Genomic DNA, 16,932 nt, shown 5'->3' with positions numbered 1-16,932 from the left:
TAAAGAGGCAAATAATGTGAAAAGCTAAAAAACAAACAGCATGATTCTTTCTATTTGCAGCACACAATCAGCACACACACACATCACATTTTTAAACTTTGTTACTTTGAGTCTTGTTTAACATCTCAGTTCATTATGAACATACTCTTTTATTATTTTACTCACCTTTATGTGATGAATGTTCAGAATCATCAGCAGCAATGCCAGCAGAGCTAACGACCCAAAAAGTAACTGGGATATGGAGCAGGAATGGGATGATTGTTTTGTGGGGTGTTCATCCATGCTGAGAGCTCAATGTACACCAGAATTATCAGACTGATGACTTCCTGCTTCTGAAATCTGCATAAATAGGAAGAAAGAATGAACCTGTGTTTTACAGTGCCTTTCACGATGTCAGAACATCCTGAAGTGCTTTACAGTCAGTGCAGTAACTTTGAAGTGTATTCACTATTATAATCTAGGAACACAGCAGCAAATTTGAATGAAATATGGGCTTGGGAATTGTGATGGATGTGGTCAAGAATCCTGTCAACTACAGCTGAGGGGTAACCTCAGCTGAGGAATATGTAGAGGGATTGAGCCTCTCTCTTCAGCAGTTTTAGTTCCATCTTTATTGTTGCTATTCTGGCTCCCAGTTCCACATCATCCTTCATCTGATCCATCATTTTAACTAAGTCTGTTCACCAAGGAGCACAGCAGGATGATTCCAAAAATTAATATTTCAGTTTGTTTTGTACTGCTATTTTAGTCTCCTTGGAACTTGACTCAATCTTTCTCTCCTTTTGCAGCCTCTACTCACTGAAAAAACTGTGATTTCTTTTTGCTAGTACGTTCTGTCACTTGACAATTTCAGGCTCTCTGACCCAATCAACTCTGTTTCAATGTGGACATCAATCCTCCTACACCTAAACCCTCACTAGGGTATTGCCCAGGTGTCTGTTCCTTTCTTGAACAATTTGTAACATGTTCCAATCCAGCAAGATCAGGAACAACTCTCCTCGGTTGTAATTCCCCTTTTTAAATCCCTGCTTCATTCTTGGCTGGAGGTCAGTCTGTTTTAGAAAATTAATCTGAAGTAAAACAATATTTATTATTTCAAACAGTAATTCCTTTCCACAGTATAATGAAACTTCATTCTCTGGAACAAAGGCAAATGGGAAGAGTTATCCAGCTCCAAAGTTTGATCCTATAAAACAACAATCAAAGGAGAAAAAAAGGCCTCTTTGGATGGACAGACTGTTGCAATGTGGCTACCAGAATCACAGCTTTACTCCTGAAGAAAGGTCAGAGGGAACATTCCTTATGAAAATGGTCAAATGGCCAAAAGCACCCAGCCCTGCTGTGCCCTTCCTGAAAAGCAGCGACCCATCACATGTTCGCTTTGTTATTTTAAATTCTGCAAAGACTTTCTATGTTGGAGATCAGTTACAAGTGATGCTGCAAATGAATGATTTTGAAGGACACCCAAAGCAATATGGGGGTGACTATCTCCAAGCCCGGATCCACACCCCAGCTTTAAAAGCTGGTTCAGCAGGAACAGTTATAGATAACCAAAATGGATTTTACTTGATAAATTTCAATTTATCTTGGCTAGGAAGGTTGAAGTGTCTGTTTCCTTGGTTCATCCCAGTGAAGGGATCCAAGTACTTGAAAGGTTACGCAAGGAACAGCCAAGGAGAGTGTATTTTAGAAGTACCTTCAAATATGGAGATACCTCAGAGACCACTGTATGTAACCTTTGTTTGCCTCAAACTAAACCGCTCTGTAACTTTACTGATGTCAGGACTGGGGAGCCCTGGTTCTGTTACAAATCAAAGAAACTTCCCTGCACTGCTCGTATTAACCATATGATGGGAGGTTATGAGCAGAAACTCTTAACAGGAGAAGAAGAGCATTATTTTCGAAGGTATGTCACTTAACAGTTTCATTTACATATTTGCTTTCCTTTTCTATACATCTCTCAACTTGGATTATATGAGACATGGAAAAAATCACCAAACTCATGTTCTAATGCACCTGGAGGGGTAAGGGGTTGGAGATTGAGGACGACAGTGTTGTAGCCTTGGCTCTTATCCGACCTCCTTTTGAGTGTGGTTCCTAGCTTAGAGGGTGGGAATGATGAATTCACTTCATAGAACCAGATCTTTCATTGGTGGAATGTCCATTTAAAACATTCAACTGGGGATGAGGAACTGTTGAATGGAGGCAAGTGGTTGTTAATATAGTAATTATACAGTAAGGGAGGAAAATTCAAAGGGTAAGTAATCCGAGGAAGAGCTATCTGAAGGGCAACCTTGGAATTGGTCAACTTCTTGTTTCCCAGACAGGGAATGTTATGTGGTAACAGCTAAAACGCTTTTCTCTTGGGTGGTAACTGAATAGGATAGATTTTTTCTGTTTCACATTCATGATGAGACACCTCTGTAGTATACCCCCAAATTTTCCAAATACTGCAATTAATCTATCGTTAAAACCCATGAGCGATAACTTTATGCCAAAGGTTCAATTGTTTTTAGAGAAGTAGATTTTTTAACACTTTATTCTCCACCAACTTTCTCTTCTCTCCTGAAGCTGTTGAGTCTTTGGAGTGTGGCACCACAGGTTCCAGTCACCCGCTCGTGCCATCCTTAAGTGGCCCTTGTTTATGTCTGAGCCTTGACCTTCAAACCTGTCTTTATCCAGTTTCAACATTTCCAGCAAGTGTAGCGGATATTGATCAAGGCCGAGAATCCTGACTGACTCCACCTTAACGAGCCCAAGAGTGCTGAGGCTGTTCTAGCACCATCACCAACACACCAGATCATCTAACACAGCACACATGAGGGATTGAATCTGAGACTAGTTCTGTTTAGCTTAGCTGTTCAGGGCTACCAGAGAGTTCCTACTGTATTCTAAACTTAAAAGACAATTAAATTGCTTGCATATAATTATGTCAATAATAAGATACTTTGGTATTGGCAAGAATTGTAAAATAAAACTTCTGATATCATTTGGAAAATAAATGGCAATAACCTGTGCCATTTCAACATTAATTGTAATTCTTTTCTCTCCTCTCCTGAAATTGTAATTCATACCGTGGAGCAGTTTCAAAATTGTTCTCAGTCTCCTAGTATCTCACCCAAGCAGTCAATCCATCATGTCATCCGAGACAGTGAGAGGGTTTTGGAGTGAGTGGGCGTTTAAAGTCTGAAAAATCTGTTTCCTAACACAAACCGGCCTCCAACCTGTCCCTTCAGGCTCTAACTGAGGCTGGAAAGTGGGCGGGGGCCCAAGCTGCTCCGAGGTGGCTGGATGGAATGTTACAGATGCCAGACTTCAGACAATTCGATTCATTCAGAGTGATATCAAGAAACGACTGAAGGCACTAGATACTGCAAAGGCTATGGGCCCTGACAATATTCCAGAAATAGTACTGAAGACCTGTGCTCCAGAACTTGCCGCGCCCCGAGCCAAGCTGTTCCAGTACAGCTACAGCACTGGCATTTACCCAGCAATGTGGAAAATTGCCCAGGTATGTCCTGTAAACAAAAAGCAGGACAAGTCCACCCTGGCCAATTACCGCCCCATCAGTCTACTCTCAATCATCAGTAAAGTGGTGGAAGGTGTCATCAACAGTGCCATCCTACAGCACTTGCTTATCAATAACCTGCTCAGTGATGCTCACTGTAGATTCCGTCAGGGCCATTCAGCTCCTGACCTCATTACAGCCTTGGTTCAAACATGGACAAAAGAGCTGAACTCAAGAGGTGAGGTGAGAGTGATTGCCCTTGACATCAAGGCAGCATGTGACTGAGTATGGCATCAAGGAGCCCATGCAAAACTGAAGTCAATGGGAATCAGGGGGAAAAATCTTCGCTGGCTGGAGTCATACATAGCACAAATGAAGATGGTTGTGATTGTTGGAGGTCAATCTTCTGAGCTCCAGGACATCACTGCAGGAGTTCCTCAGGGTAGTGTCCAGGGCTCAACCATTTTCAGCTGCTTAATCAATTACCTTCCTTCAATCATAAGGTCAGAAGTGGAGATTTTCTCTGATGATTGCACAATGTTCAGCACCATTCACGACTCCTCAAATACTGAAGCAGTCTGTGTAGAAATGCAGCAAGACCTGGACAATAACTAGGCTTGGGCTGATAAGTGGCAAGTAATATTCGTGCCACACAAGATTTAGATTTAGAGATACAGTACTGAAACAGGCCCTTTGGCCCACCGAGTCTGTGCCGGCCATTAACCACCCATTTATACTTCTTTCTTTTTTTCTTTTGGGCCTCCTTATCTCGAGAGACAATGGATACGCGCCTGGAGGTGGTCAGTGGTTTGTGAAGCAGCGCCTGGAGTGGCTATAAAGGCCAATTCTGGAGTGACAGCCTCTTCCACAGGTGCTGCAGAGAAATTTGTTTGTCGGGGCTGTTACACAGTTGGCTGTCCCCTTGCGCCTCTGTCTTTTTTCCTGCCAACTACGAAGTCTCTTCGACTCGCCACAATTTAGCCCTGTCTTGATGGCTGCCCGCCAGCTCTGGCGAATGCTGGCAACTGACTCCCACGACTTGTGATCAATGTCACACGATCTCATGTCGCGTTTGCAGACGTCTTTATAGCGGAGACATGGACGGCCAGTGGGTCTGATACCAGTGGCGAGCTCGCTGTACAATGTGTCTTTGGGGATCCTGCCATCTTCCATGCGGCTCACATGGCCAAGCCATCTCAAGCGCCGCTGACTCAGTAGTGTGTATAAGCTGGGGGTGTTGGCCGCTTCAAGGACTTCTGTGTTGGAGATATAGTCCTGCCACCTGATGCCAAGTATTCTCCGAAGGCAGCGAAGATGGAATGAATTGAGACGTCGCTCTTGGCTGGCATACGTTGTCCAGGCCTCGCTGCCGTAGAGCAAGGTACTGAGGACACAGGCCTGATACACTCGGACTTTTGTGTTCCGTGTAAGTGCGCCATTTTCCCACACTGTCTTGGCCAGTCTGGACATAGCAGTGGAAGCCTTTCCCATGCGCTTGTTGATTTCTGCATCTAGAGACAGGTTACTGGTGATAGTTGAGCCTAGGTAGGTGAACTCTTGAACCACTTCCAGAGCGTAGTCGCCAATATTAATGGATGGAGCATTTCTGACGTCCTGCCCCATGATGTTCGTTTTCTTGAGGCTGATGGTTAGGCCAAATTCATTGCAGGCAGCCGCAAACCTGTCGATGAGACTCTGCAGGCACTCTTCAGTGTGAGATGTTAAAGCAGCATCGTCAGCAAAGAGGAGTTCTCTGATGAGGACTTTCCGTACTTTGGACTTCGCTCTTCGACGGGCAAGGTTGAACAACCTGCCCCCTGATCTTGTGTGGAGGAAAATTCCTTCTTCAGAGGATTTGAACGCATGTGAAAGCAGCAGGGAGAAGAAAATCCCAAAAAGTGTGGGTGCGAGAACACAGCCCTGTTTCACACCACTCAGGATAGGAAAGTGCTCTGATGAGGAGCCACCATGTTGAATTGTGCCTTTCATATTGTCATGGAATGAGTTGATGATACTTAGTAGCTTTGGTGGACATCCGATCTTTTCTAGTAGTCTGAAGAGACCACGTCTGCTGACGAGGTCAAAGGCTTTGGTGAGATCAATGAAAGCAACGGAGAGGGGCATCTGTTGTTCACGGCATTTCTCCTGTATCTGACGAAGGGAGAACAGCATGTCAACGGTCGATCTCTCTGCACGAAAGCCACACTGTGCCTCAGGGTAGACGTGCTCGGCCAGCTTCTGGAGCCTGTTCAGAGCGACTCGAGCAAAGACTTTCCCCACGATGCTGAGCAGGGAGATTCCACGGTAGTTGTTGCAGTCACCGCGGTCACCTTTATTTTTATAGAGGGTGATGATATTGGCATCGCGCATGTCCTGGGGTACTGCTCCCTCGTCCCAGCACAGGCATAGCAGTTCATGTAGTGCTGAGAGTATAGCAGGCTTGGCACTCTTGATTATTTCAGGGGTAATGCTGTCCTTCCCAGGGGCTTTTCCGCTGGCTAGAGAATCAATGGCATCACTGAGTTCCGATTTGGTTGGCTGTATGTCCAGCTCATCCATGACTGGTAGAGGCTGGGCTGCATTGAGGGCAGTCTCAGTGACAGCATTCTCCCTGGAGTACAGTTCTAGGTAGTGCTCAACCCAGCGGTCCATCTGTTTGCGTTGGTCAGTGATTATGTCCCCCGATTTAGATTTGAGGGGGGCGATCTTCTTGATGGTTGGCCCAAGAGCTCTCTTCATGCCATCATACATTCATCTGATGTTTCCGGTGTCTGAGGCCAGCTGAATATGACTGCATAGGTGTTGCCAGTAGTCGTTTGCGCAACGCCTAGCTGTTCTTTGTGCAGTACTTCTGGCTGCTTTAAGTGCTGCGGATGTTAAATCGCTGGGGGCTTTCTTGTAGTTCAACAGTGCAATGCGCTTAGCGGCTATGACAGGTTCCAGCTCTTCATTATGAGATTGAAACCAGTCTGCATTTCTCTTCGCACCTTTGCCGTAGGTGGTCAAAGCTGACTCATAGATGGCGTCTCTGATGTGGGCCCACTTGGTCTCAGCATCCCCTGTGGGAGTGTTTTGAAGGGCTGTTACAAGTGAATTTAGAAATTTTTGTAACAGCTGTGGGTGAGAAATTCTGCTCGTGTTGATGCGCGGGTGGCCCTTCTGCTTGGAATGATGCAACTTCTTTGGTCTGAGTCTAACCTTGCTGCACACCAGGGAGTGGTCGGTGTTGCAGTCCGCACTGTAGAAGCTGCATGTGATTTGAACACTGTTTAAGGCGGCTCGCCTTGTGACAATGAGGTCCAGCTGGTGCCAACGACGCGATCTTGGGTGCCTCCATGAAACCTGGTGACAGGGTTTAGTGTGAAAGAACGAGTTGGTGATGCAGAGGTTATGATAGGTACACAACTCAAGCAGTCTCTGCCCGTTCTCATTCATCCTTCCAACGCCATAGCGCCCAAGGCAGGAGGGCCATGAGTCATGGTCGGCCCCAACCCTGGCATTAAAGTCCCCCAGCAGGAATAGGTGTTCGGTGTTGGGGATGCTGCTAATGATGTTATGGAGTTGTTCATAGAACTGGTCTTTAGCTTCAGGTGAGGAGCAGAGTGTTGGAGCATAGGTGCTGAGTAGGTGTACTGGACCAGAGGTGGTGAGCAGTCGGATGGACAGTATGCGTTCTGAGCCATTTGAGGGAGGCTCTATCATGCTGAGCAAGGAGTTTCTGATGGCGAAGCCCACTCCATGCTGTCTTGGTTCTTCAGGATCCCTGCCCTGCCAGAAGAAGGTGTAGTCTCGCTCTGCTAGAGAGCCACTCGCGGGGAGGCGAGTCTCCTGAAGTGCTGCAATGTCCACATTGAATCTACTGAGCTCGTTGTTAATGATGGCGGTCTTCCGAGAATCGTTGATTTGTGTAAGGTCTTCCGACAGGCCAGGACACATAGTTCTGACGTTCCAGCTTGCAAAGCGAAGGGCTGGTACCTTCTTTCCTTTTTTCATGTTGTTTGGTGCGGTGTATCAGTCCACCTTTCGGGCAATGACCCTGAGCTCCAAGCACCCATTGAAGCAGGCAGACTGTGGCGGGACAGAACCTTATTGACCGGGGGCTGCCCGGTTTGAGGTGGGCGGTAGCTGTCCAGTGAGGTGCAATGACCTCTCCCACCGACAAAGGCAACCCGTGGCGCCCAGTTTCTACGCCAATTTATCTGGACTTATCTGGACCCATTTATACTAATCCTACACTAATCCCATATTCCTACCACATCCTCACCTGTCCCTTTCTTCCCCTACCACCTACCTATACTAGTGGCAATTTTATATGGCCAATTCACCTATCAACCTGCAAGTCTTTTGGCTGTGGGAGGAAACCGGAGCACCCGGAGGAAACCCACGCAGACACAGGGAGAACTTGCAAACCCCACATAGTGCGGTACCCAGAATTGAACCCGGGTCGCTGGAGCTGTGAGGCTGCGGTGCTAACCACTGCGCCACTGTGCTGCCCAGGCACAGTGCCAGGCAATGACCATCTCCAACAAGAGAGAATCTAACCATCTCCCCTTGACATTCAATGGCATTTCCATCGCTGAAACCCCACTATCAACATTTTAGGGGCTACCATTGACTCGAAACTGAGCTGGAGGAGCCATATAAATACCGTGGCTACAAGAGCAGGGTCAGAGGCTCGGAATCCTGCGGCAAGTAACACTTCTCCTGACTCCCCAAAGCCTGTCCACCATCTACAAGACACAAGTCAGGACTGTGATGGAATACTCTCCACTTGCCTGGATGGGTGCAGCTCCAACAACACTGAAGAAGCTCGACACCACCCAGGACAAAGCAGCCCGCTTGATTGGCATTCCATCCACAGACACTCACTTTCTCCACCACCGGCGCACAGTGGCAGCAGTGTGTACCATCTACAAAATACACTGCAGCAACGCACCTAGGCTCCTTAGACAGCACCTTCCAAAGCCACGACCTCTACCAACTAGAAGGACAAGGGCAGCAAATGCATGGAAACTCCGCCACCTGCAATTTCCCCTCCAAGTCACAGACCATCCTGACTTGGAACTATATCGCCGTTCCTTCACTGTCGCTGGGTCAAAAGCCTGGAACTCCCTTCCCAACAGCACTGTGGGTATACCTACCCCAAATGGACTGCAGCGGTTCAAGAAGGCAGCTCATCACCACCTTCTCAAGGGCAATTAGGGATGGGCAATAAATGGTGGCCGAGCCACCGACGCCCACATCCCATGAGTGAATAAAAAAAAGTATGATGATTAGTCTGTGAGCCTTATTGTCATTTTGTTTTTCAACTTTAACTCTGGTCAGTTGGGCTTCCTGAGAGTGGGGAAACCTGGCAGTGTCATAGAGGTCAAGACTTGGCAGATTCAGGAGTCTATTGGTCCATCCTCTGCTTGGATTTTGAAATGATGTCCTGTGCCCGGGCTTGGCTCATTTTAAGCATCAAAGCCACCTTTTCCTGACTGCTGCCAGTTCCCAGACTCCAACCTGAGTGCTGCCAAACCCAAAATCTCTAAGAATGCTGCCAGCCCCAGAATTCCTTCCAAACACAATCAGTTCCCAGCCTGCCTTAAGACCATCAGACCCCAGATCTCCCTGTCTTAAACACAAGACTCTCCCAACACCCCCATGCTGCCAAATCATCCTCAATACTGCAGAACCACCAGGGTTTGCCACTCCATCCCAAACACACTGACTTGTGTCAAGAGCTACTCGACCTCAGCATCCCACTGATTCCATGCTGCAGGCAGCCTACTATGCACCCAAATTCCCTGCTGCCTCCATCGTTTATAGGCCAGGCATCAAATAAAAGCCCCCAACTTCTACCCTCCTCCCTGCCTCAATCCCCAGCTTTTCACTCACTGGCACACCACTCCAGACAGCCTGTCTCAGCCAAGCTTGGTTCCCACCTCCAATCTGGAATATGTTGACTACTATCTTGTTCTTTACCTTGAGATTTTGTGAAAGGTAAGACCCGGCTGCAGAATTAAACTTAACACTTGCCTTATAAGGGGGTTTTCTTCAGGTTTTACTGATTTCGTCATCTGCAGTGATGTTGTGCTCAATAGACAATTAAAACTGAATCATCGCCCTACCTATGCGGTAGGATGGCAACTTGCAAATATTTCAGACTGCTGCTTCAGTGAACTGCAGTGGTAAATAGCCGCAGGTGGGAAATAAAGAGCAAATGGACTGCTCAGGCCTGATGTCTGTCAAGCTGAGGGAGTTAAAATTCCTCCTTTGGTGATGAAAGAAGCCCTGATTATAAATTGGGGGGGCAGGGTTTGAGGCTCATGTACATCGGCAGCTTGGTTTACCACACAAAACTGGCAGGACAAGGCAGCTGACCACCGGGCGAGAGCATAATGATAGACAAAAGGACTGGTCCTTGGTCTCAGGTATGTCACGGGGAGAGGGTCCAGGAGATCCTTGTGAGCCACAGACCGTGCTCCTAAATGGTTAAATACACCTTGATATTGCTAAGATTTCTGCATATAAAATTTTCACTTGTTACAATTCATGGAAACGATGACTAAACATAGAATAATATATTTTCAGTGGGGTCAATATCAAGAAACCCATATTACCCAGTGGTCCAGGTTATGTCACTGTTGAGCCGTCACCTCGTACAGGTAAGTGAAATATAAATTATTGCACACAACTAGCAGATTAGAGTTTTATTGTGCTAGAGGGAGGACAGATAAGAAGAATGTTGGTGCAATGCTTTGCTGCAAATACAGTATTATGCTCTAAAGCTTTGGCTCGTTATAAAAGGGGAAGCTATAGCAGTAAGTGAACAGTCAACTATTTGTTCTCAATGGCACAGCAGCAACACCTTTGGGTTTGGAGGCAAATTGCAGGAGGGTGGCCCTGTTTTGAACTCCAGTAAAAACACAATTGCCAGTTGCATGGAGGGCAATTGACAACCAAGTCAATACGGACACCGAGATCCTTTGGATCCATTGCAAATACAGAAGAGATTTTCTGGTATTGGGAAGGAGGTAATGGTAAGTTTGCTCCTCAATTTGGCACACATTGGGTGGTGTCTGAACCCTGCGGCACAAACTGAGAGATTTACCTATGACATACCATTTAAAATACAATGTATCATAATTGTCAAACCTATTGAACAATTGCAAGAGCTGAGGATCCTCCACTTCTTCCTTCTCAATCTCCATATCTACCTCACTTGCAGTCACACCCGCTGTCCCTGACCACTGACCAAATCAGAAGGCGCTCACCTAAGGGGTGTGACTGCCTCCTGGAACAAAATTTCTAGATAGCTTTCCCCCTCCCTGTAGCTCAACTTCCAGCTCATCAACTCTGAGCTGAAGCTCCTCGAGCTATAGACACTGCAGACGTGATTGCCTTGGATCACATTGGTGTCCATGAACTCTCTCATACAGCAGCTGCAACACATTCCCTCACCTGCCATCCTTATTGCATTTCAATAATGAATGAATTACTTTCTTAATTAATTTTTATTAATTAATGCCTTTCCTCATCACCACATACTGTTCTAATTTCAATCTGTGTAGTACAATGACCCTTGCCACTTAAAAAAATAATAAAAATTGTGGACTCACCAACTTCTCTTTTGCTTGTGTCTCTTAAATAAGGTAGCTACTTAAGGGTTATTGACATTTTTTTAAAAACTTGTCTAATTTCCAGCTATTACCACGCACACCCTAACAGCAGTGTCCGAAGCTAGTTATTTACAGACGCTCCCAAACAGCAGTTACTCACCAACCACTCAACGTACAGTTTTAATGTAATGTTACTTGTTGGAGAAATTTTCTGAGCTTTGCTAATTATTACATAACTTTGTAGAAGCATAAAAGCAGGACACAGCTTGTAGCTAGTCGAACCACACCAACAGTCATAAATTGCAGACAGAGCAGCTAACCACAATCAACTGTCACAAGATGTAGACAGAGTTCATGGCGGATGTGGAAAAGTGGGCAAAGAATATTCTGCTGAACCTTCTGCTTTGCAAATTGCTTGTGCAACCCAGACAGACGTTTGCAATGGGCGGATGTGGTACCTGGAGTGTGCATTGACTTGCAGCCTTATGCGAAGCTGACCTCGGACTGTGCATGGTGTATAGTCTCGTAGGTAGTCCTGTAGTTGTCTTGCGGTTAAATGTTTGATTGAGAAACTGTCTGCTCTGCCTCTGTTATACTATATAAGTCCACGGCGATCTGTAGCTTTGGGAGTAGCGCTGGACCGCATTTAGGTAAGGTGTGCTCCCCCATGATATCATGCAATAAAGGGTTTGATTCTCAACGTCTGAGTCCGGAGAATTTGTTCAACAATTGGGCACAATCTGGATTTTCTCCAACATTACTGATTGTTTATCAAGCTCAGTCAGTGCGCACTGACTCTTGAGGTAAATGAAGCGCTCGGTCATCGACTCTCCAACTGTCTCCAGGTGAGCCTGGGTGCGCCACTCTGCCATCGACTCTCCGACTGTCTCCAGGTGAGCCTGGGTCCGCTGCTCTGCCATCGACTCTCCGACTGTCTCCAGGTGAGCCTGGGTCTGCCGCTCTGCCATCGACTCTCTGACTGTCTCCAGGTGAGCCTGGGTCTGCCACTCTGCCATTGACTCTCCTACTGTCTCCAGGTGAGCCTGGGTCCGCCACTCTGCCATCGACTCTCCGACAGTCTTCAGGTGAGCCTGGGTCTACCACTCTGTGATCGACTCTCCGACTATCTCCATGTGAGCCTTGGTCCGCCACTCTACCATCAACTATCCGACTGTCTCCAGGTGAGCCTGGGTCCGCCACTCTGCCATCGACTCTCCGACTGTCTCCAGGTGAGCACGGGTCCGCTGCTCTACCATCGACTCTCCGACTGTCTCCAGGTGAGCCTGGATCTGCCACTCTGCCATCATCTACCCGACTGTCTTCAGGTGAGCCTGGGTCCGCCACTTGGCCATCGACTCTCCGACTGTCTCCAGGTGAGCCTGGGTCCGCCACTCTGCCATCGACTCTCCAACTGTCTCCAGGGAGCCTGGGTTCCCCAATCTGCCATCGACTCTCCGACTGTCTCCAGGTGAGCCTGAGTCCGCCATTCTGCCATCGACTCTCCGACTGTATCCAGGTGACCCTGGGTCCGCCACTCGGCCATCGACTCTCTGACTGTCTCCAGGTGAGCCTGGATCTGCCACTCTGCCATTGACTCTCCGGCTGTCCCAAAGTGAGCCTGGTCTGCTGTTCTGCCATCGATTCTCCGACTGTCTCCAGGTGAGTGCAGACAGAACTGCGCATGTCTCCGGCATCCACTGTATGGTTTGCTGGATATTGCTCTCCATGAACGTGGCTGCTGTATCAATGGAGGATGCCATGCGTAAATATGCCAAAGAAATGGCTGCACTCATGGCCTGGATGGACTCCTCCATTGTTCGCACATGGGTGCACAAGGCTGTTGGAAGCTTCATTAGATGTTCACACACCTCATGCTGCAGCTCCAACATCTTCCACCTTGAAGATGACTCCAGAGGCCTGAAAGGTGAGCAACACCGTGCCCTTCCAACGTGTTCCAAGTGTGGGTGGTCGTAACTGCCACTGCTTCCAACAGCTGCTCAGATGCATTTTTGCTGTTCTCACCAGATTGTGACCCCTTTGCTACACACAGACAACTGTCATTCGACGTGAGAGTATCTGCATTGTTGGAGGATGCGGGGGAATGATGTGACGCTGCATTCTCTGATGTCTCCTCCTCCTCAGAGGTAGATGGCAATTCGGCAGGCTCTGCAGCTGTCTCTTCTTGTACATGACCTGCAAGAGAGAGAAGAGTGATGAGAGGGCACTGAAGGTTCCAACACGTCCTTCTGATTACACATCAACTATTGATGGCTCATGGGCGCCATGTTTGTTGTTCGCCAGAGTGTCAGTTGTCACCATCCATTAGGGCATTCACTGTCTGGGGGCTCCACACCCATCTCACCATCAGTGACAGCCTGCTCTGTCTCCTGGCCTCCTAGCTACAAGGCCTGTTCTTTCATTGGCATTGGTACCATCATAGATCGAACACTGCCTCCTGCAACAGGACATAGATAGGCTAGCAGAATGGACAGACAGGTGGCAGGTGGAATTTAATTCTGGCAAGTGTGAGGTTATGCATTTTGCCAAAGGAATAGGGAGAGGTAATTTATACTTAATGGAACAGTTCTAAAGAGTGTGCAGTAACAGAGGAGAACTGGGGATGCATGTGCATTGATCTTTGAAGGTGGCAGGACATATTGAAAGAGTGATTAGTAAAGTATATGGAATATTCGGCTTCATAAATAGAGGCATTGAATACAAAAGCAGGGACGTTATGCTGAACTTTAATAAAGCTTTGATTAGGCCCCAACTGGGGTATTGCGTCCAGTTCAGATCACCACACTTCCAGAAGGATGTGATCGTCCATGAGAGGATGTGGAGGAGATTTACCAGAATTGTTCCAGGGATGGAGGATTTTAATTACAAAGGTTAGGTTGGAAAAACTGGGTGAGTTTTCCTTAAAAGAAAGAAGATTGAGGGGCGATATCATAGAACTAGACAAGATTATGTCAGGTTAGACAAGGAAAAACTGTACCCATTAACAAATGGTACAAGGACTGGGGGCCACAGATTCAAAGTTTGGGGCAAAAGCTGCATGGAGAATATGAGGAAGCGTTGTTTTACACAGCACATGGTCATGATCTGGAACTCGCCCTCCACAGAGTGGAGGAAGCGGAAATGATCAATGACTTCAAGAGGAGGTTGGATGGCCACCTGAGAGAAATAGACTTGCACGGCAACCGGGATCGAGCCATGGAGTGGGACTGACTGCATAGGTTCATAGAGGGCCGGCATGGACTTGATGGGCTGATTGGCCTCCTTCTATGCCACAGATGACTCTATCAGAGACACACACCATGCCTATGTTGTTCGCAGCCTAACTATCCATCATGGCAGCAGAGGGATGCCTCCTGCATGTGGCCATTCAGTACTGGCAGTGCAGCAGTGACCTCTGACTGACTGGTGTCCTCCGTAAAGAGACTCCCATCCAATGATGCTTCCTGGGCATTGCCACTGACTTGGTGGGCACTCCCTTCTCTAATTTCATATTCACCTTTTGTCACATTTAAGGCTGTGAGCTTAATATTATGTGCTGCACTCACCTTGCCCCATCACATTAGGTCATTGATTGTTTTCCTACACTGCAGCCACATATCTGGGACCACACCACAGCTGTTCACATGCTCTGCAATCTCCATCCATTCTCTCTTCCACTGGCTAGCCGGTCTGCTCCTCCCGTCTTGATGGAAAAGGACTTCCCTCTGAGCCCATGCTGCCTGGAGGAGCATCTCTAGGGGGTCATCAGGTAACCTGGGTGCAACCCTTGCTCTGGCTGCTGCCATCTCCTAACCCCACCAGTTGCCAGAACTCCCTTTCTATGTTGTCTGGTGCTCCTGCCTTGTAATCGTTTGATGCCTGCCTTTTAAATATAGTGTCTGCCTGTGACTACCCGGCACTTCCTCCACCCATGTCACCTAACTGTCTGGCTCCCTCACCTGCCATTTGTTAATTGGACAGCCCCAAAGATATCGCTCTCTCACCTATGCCACCTGCTTAGAGCCCTGACGCTGGGACTTTGTTTTTGCTGGTACAATCTCACCCAGACAGTGAGATGAAGCAGAAAATGTGTGCAGATGACAGATGTCTGGTTGATAGTTGTTAACAAGGATGAATATAGAAAGTTCAGGGGGAAAGTGAGAAAGGAAATCAGAGGGACAAAGAGAGCGTATGAGAAGAGGCTGGCAGCAAACATAAATGGGAATCCAAAAGTCTTCTCTAAGTATATTAATCGTAAAAGGGTCGTAGGAGGAGGGGTGGGGCTGATTCGGGACCAAAAAGGTAATTTATGCATGGAGACAGAGGACAAGGCTGAGGTATTAAATGAGTACTTTGCATCTGTCTTTACCAAAGAAGAAGATGCTGCTAGTGTCATGGTGAAAGACAAGGCAGCTGAGACACTGGATGGGTGAAAAACTGATAAAGAGGACCTATTGGAAAGGATGGCTGTACTTAAAGTTGATGGGTTGAATTTTCCAACAGGCATCAGGACTACGACGCCGGGACCATACGTGAGCCCTGACCCTGATGTTGATAAGTTCCACCCACCTGCGGGATTCTCCCAGAGGTTCAAAAAGCGCGCCAAGCCAGTTGGAGACAGAGAGGAGCGGAGGTTCAAAAAGTGCGCCAAGTCAGTCAGAGACAGAGAGAAAAGGGTGCAGCGGGAAAAGCCAGGGAAAAATCGAAAAGTGACATCAGAGTGACGTCATATTCAACAGTGAGAGGAGGGAAACAGAAAGCAGCTGGGGTCAGTATTCAGGTAAACTTTTAAATTAAATTTAATTGAAATCAAATATAGAGTAAGACTTGATTGATTTATTAGTATATGAACTAAAAACTAAAGTGGAGTAAAAAGCTAAAGACCAGTCGGAAATTTAAAAAACAAATTAAAATCTAATTAAATAAAATAGGGATGCAGGGCCAGGAGATGTGTCGTACCTGCATGATGTGGGAGTTGATGGACCCCATTGTGGTTCCTAGTGACCACACCTGTCGCAAGTCTTGGTTCCTCGAGGAACTCTGGCTCAGATTGATGAGCTGCTGACACTGCGACACATCAGGGAGGTGGAGACTTATCTGGACACTGTGCTTCAGGAGACAGTCACACCCCTTAGATTAACTACCTTGAATTCGGCCAGTGGTCAGGGACAGGAGGGTGTGACTCGGAGTGATACCTCTTGGCACTAGTATGGTGCTGTCATATAACCTCAACCTTACTTTTGAGGGCTTCATTTTTGGATCACCATGTTGAAGGTCATGATGTTGCATGATGCAGCAATGTCTATCTGGCACTTTATGTTGACTTGATATTCTCCTTCTGCAGTCATCATTCCAACAATCACAAACCACTTATCACTGATCGACCTGTCTGAAGCAACCCATTGTATGTTGTATAGTAATTCGTCAGAATCTTTGGCTGATACCTCTCCAGTGGCCATCTGTACCTGTTTGTTGTGCTTCCTTCTAGTCAAACACTTGTGTGCAAAATGATTCCGCTTCTTGCAGTGAGAACACTGCTATCCCCATGCTGGACATGCCTTCTTTTCCTGTGTGTGATGTCCTCCGCAGTATTTGCATCTTGCGCTTTGTCCGTGATCTTTCTGCCCTTTTGGCCTGGAACGTCTATCAGCATAATGCAATGTCTGGTCTGTTCTACCATAACTATGCGCTAGCTGCTGATTTACAACCTCAGCGCTTCTGCACATCGATCGCTTTCCTGAAAGACAGTTTCTCCTCTCAGTAGACGTGATCTCACTGTAGGATTTATAATGCCTAATACAATCCTGTCTTTAATTAGATCAT

At 47.1% G+C, this 16,932-nt stretch overlaps 1 pseudogene; it reads left to right on the top strand.

Moving 5' to 3' along the window:
* Positions 1–963: 963 nt before the first annotated feature.
* The window catches only part of LOC137374204 (NXPE family member 3-like), a 68,274-nt pseudogene continuing 52,305 nt past the window's right edge, over positions 964–16,932 (top strand).

The sequence above is a fragment of the Heterodontus francisci genome, chromosome 10, assembly GCF_036365525.1.
Source record: "Heterodontus francisci isolate sHetFra1 chromosome 10, sHetFra1.hap1, whole genome shotgun sequence".
In the NCBI taxonomy this organism is placed as follows: domain Eukaryota; kingdom Metazoa; phylum Chordata; class Chondrichthyes; order Heterodontiformes; family Heterodontidae; genus Heterodontus; species Heterodontus francisci.
Note: the sequence above shows the minus strand (reverse complement) of the source record. Positions and strands in the feature narration are given on the sequence as shown.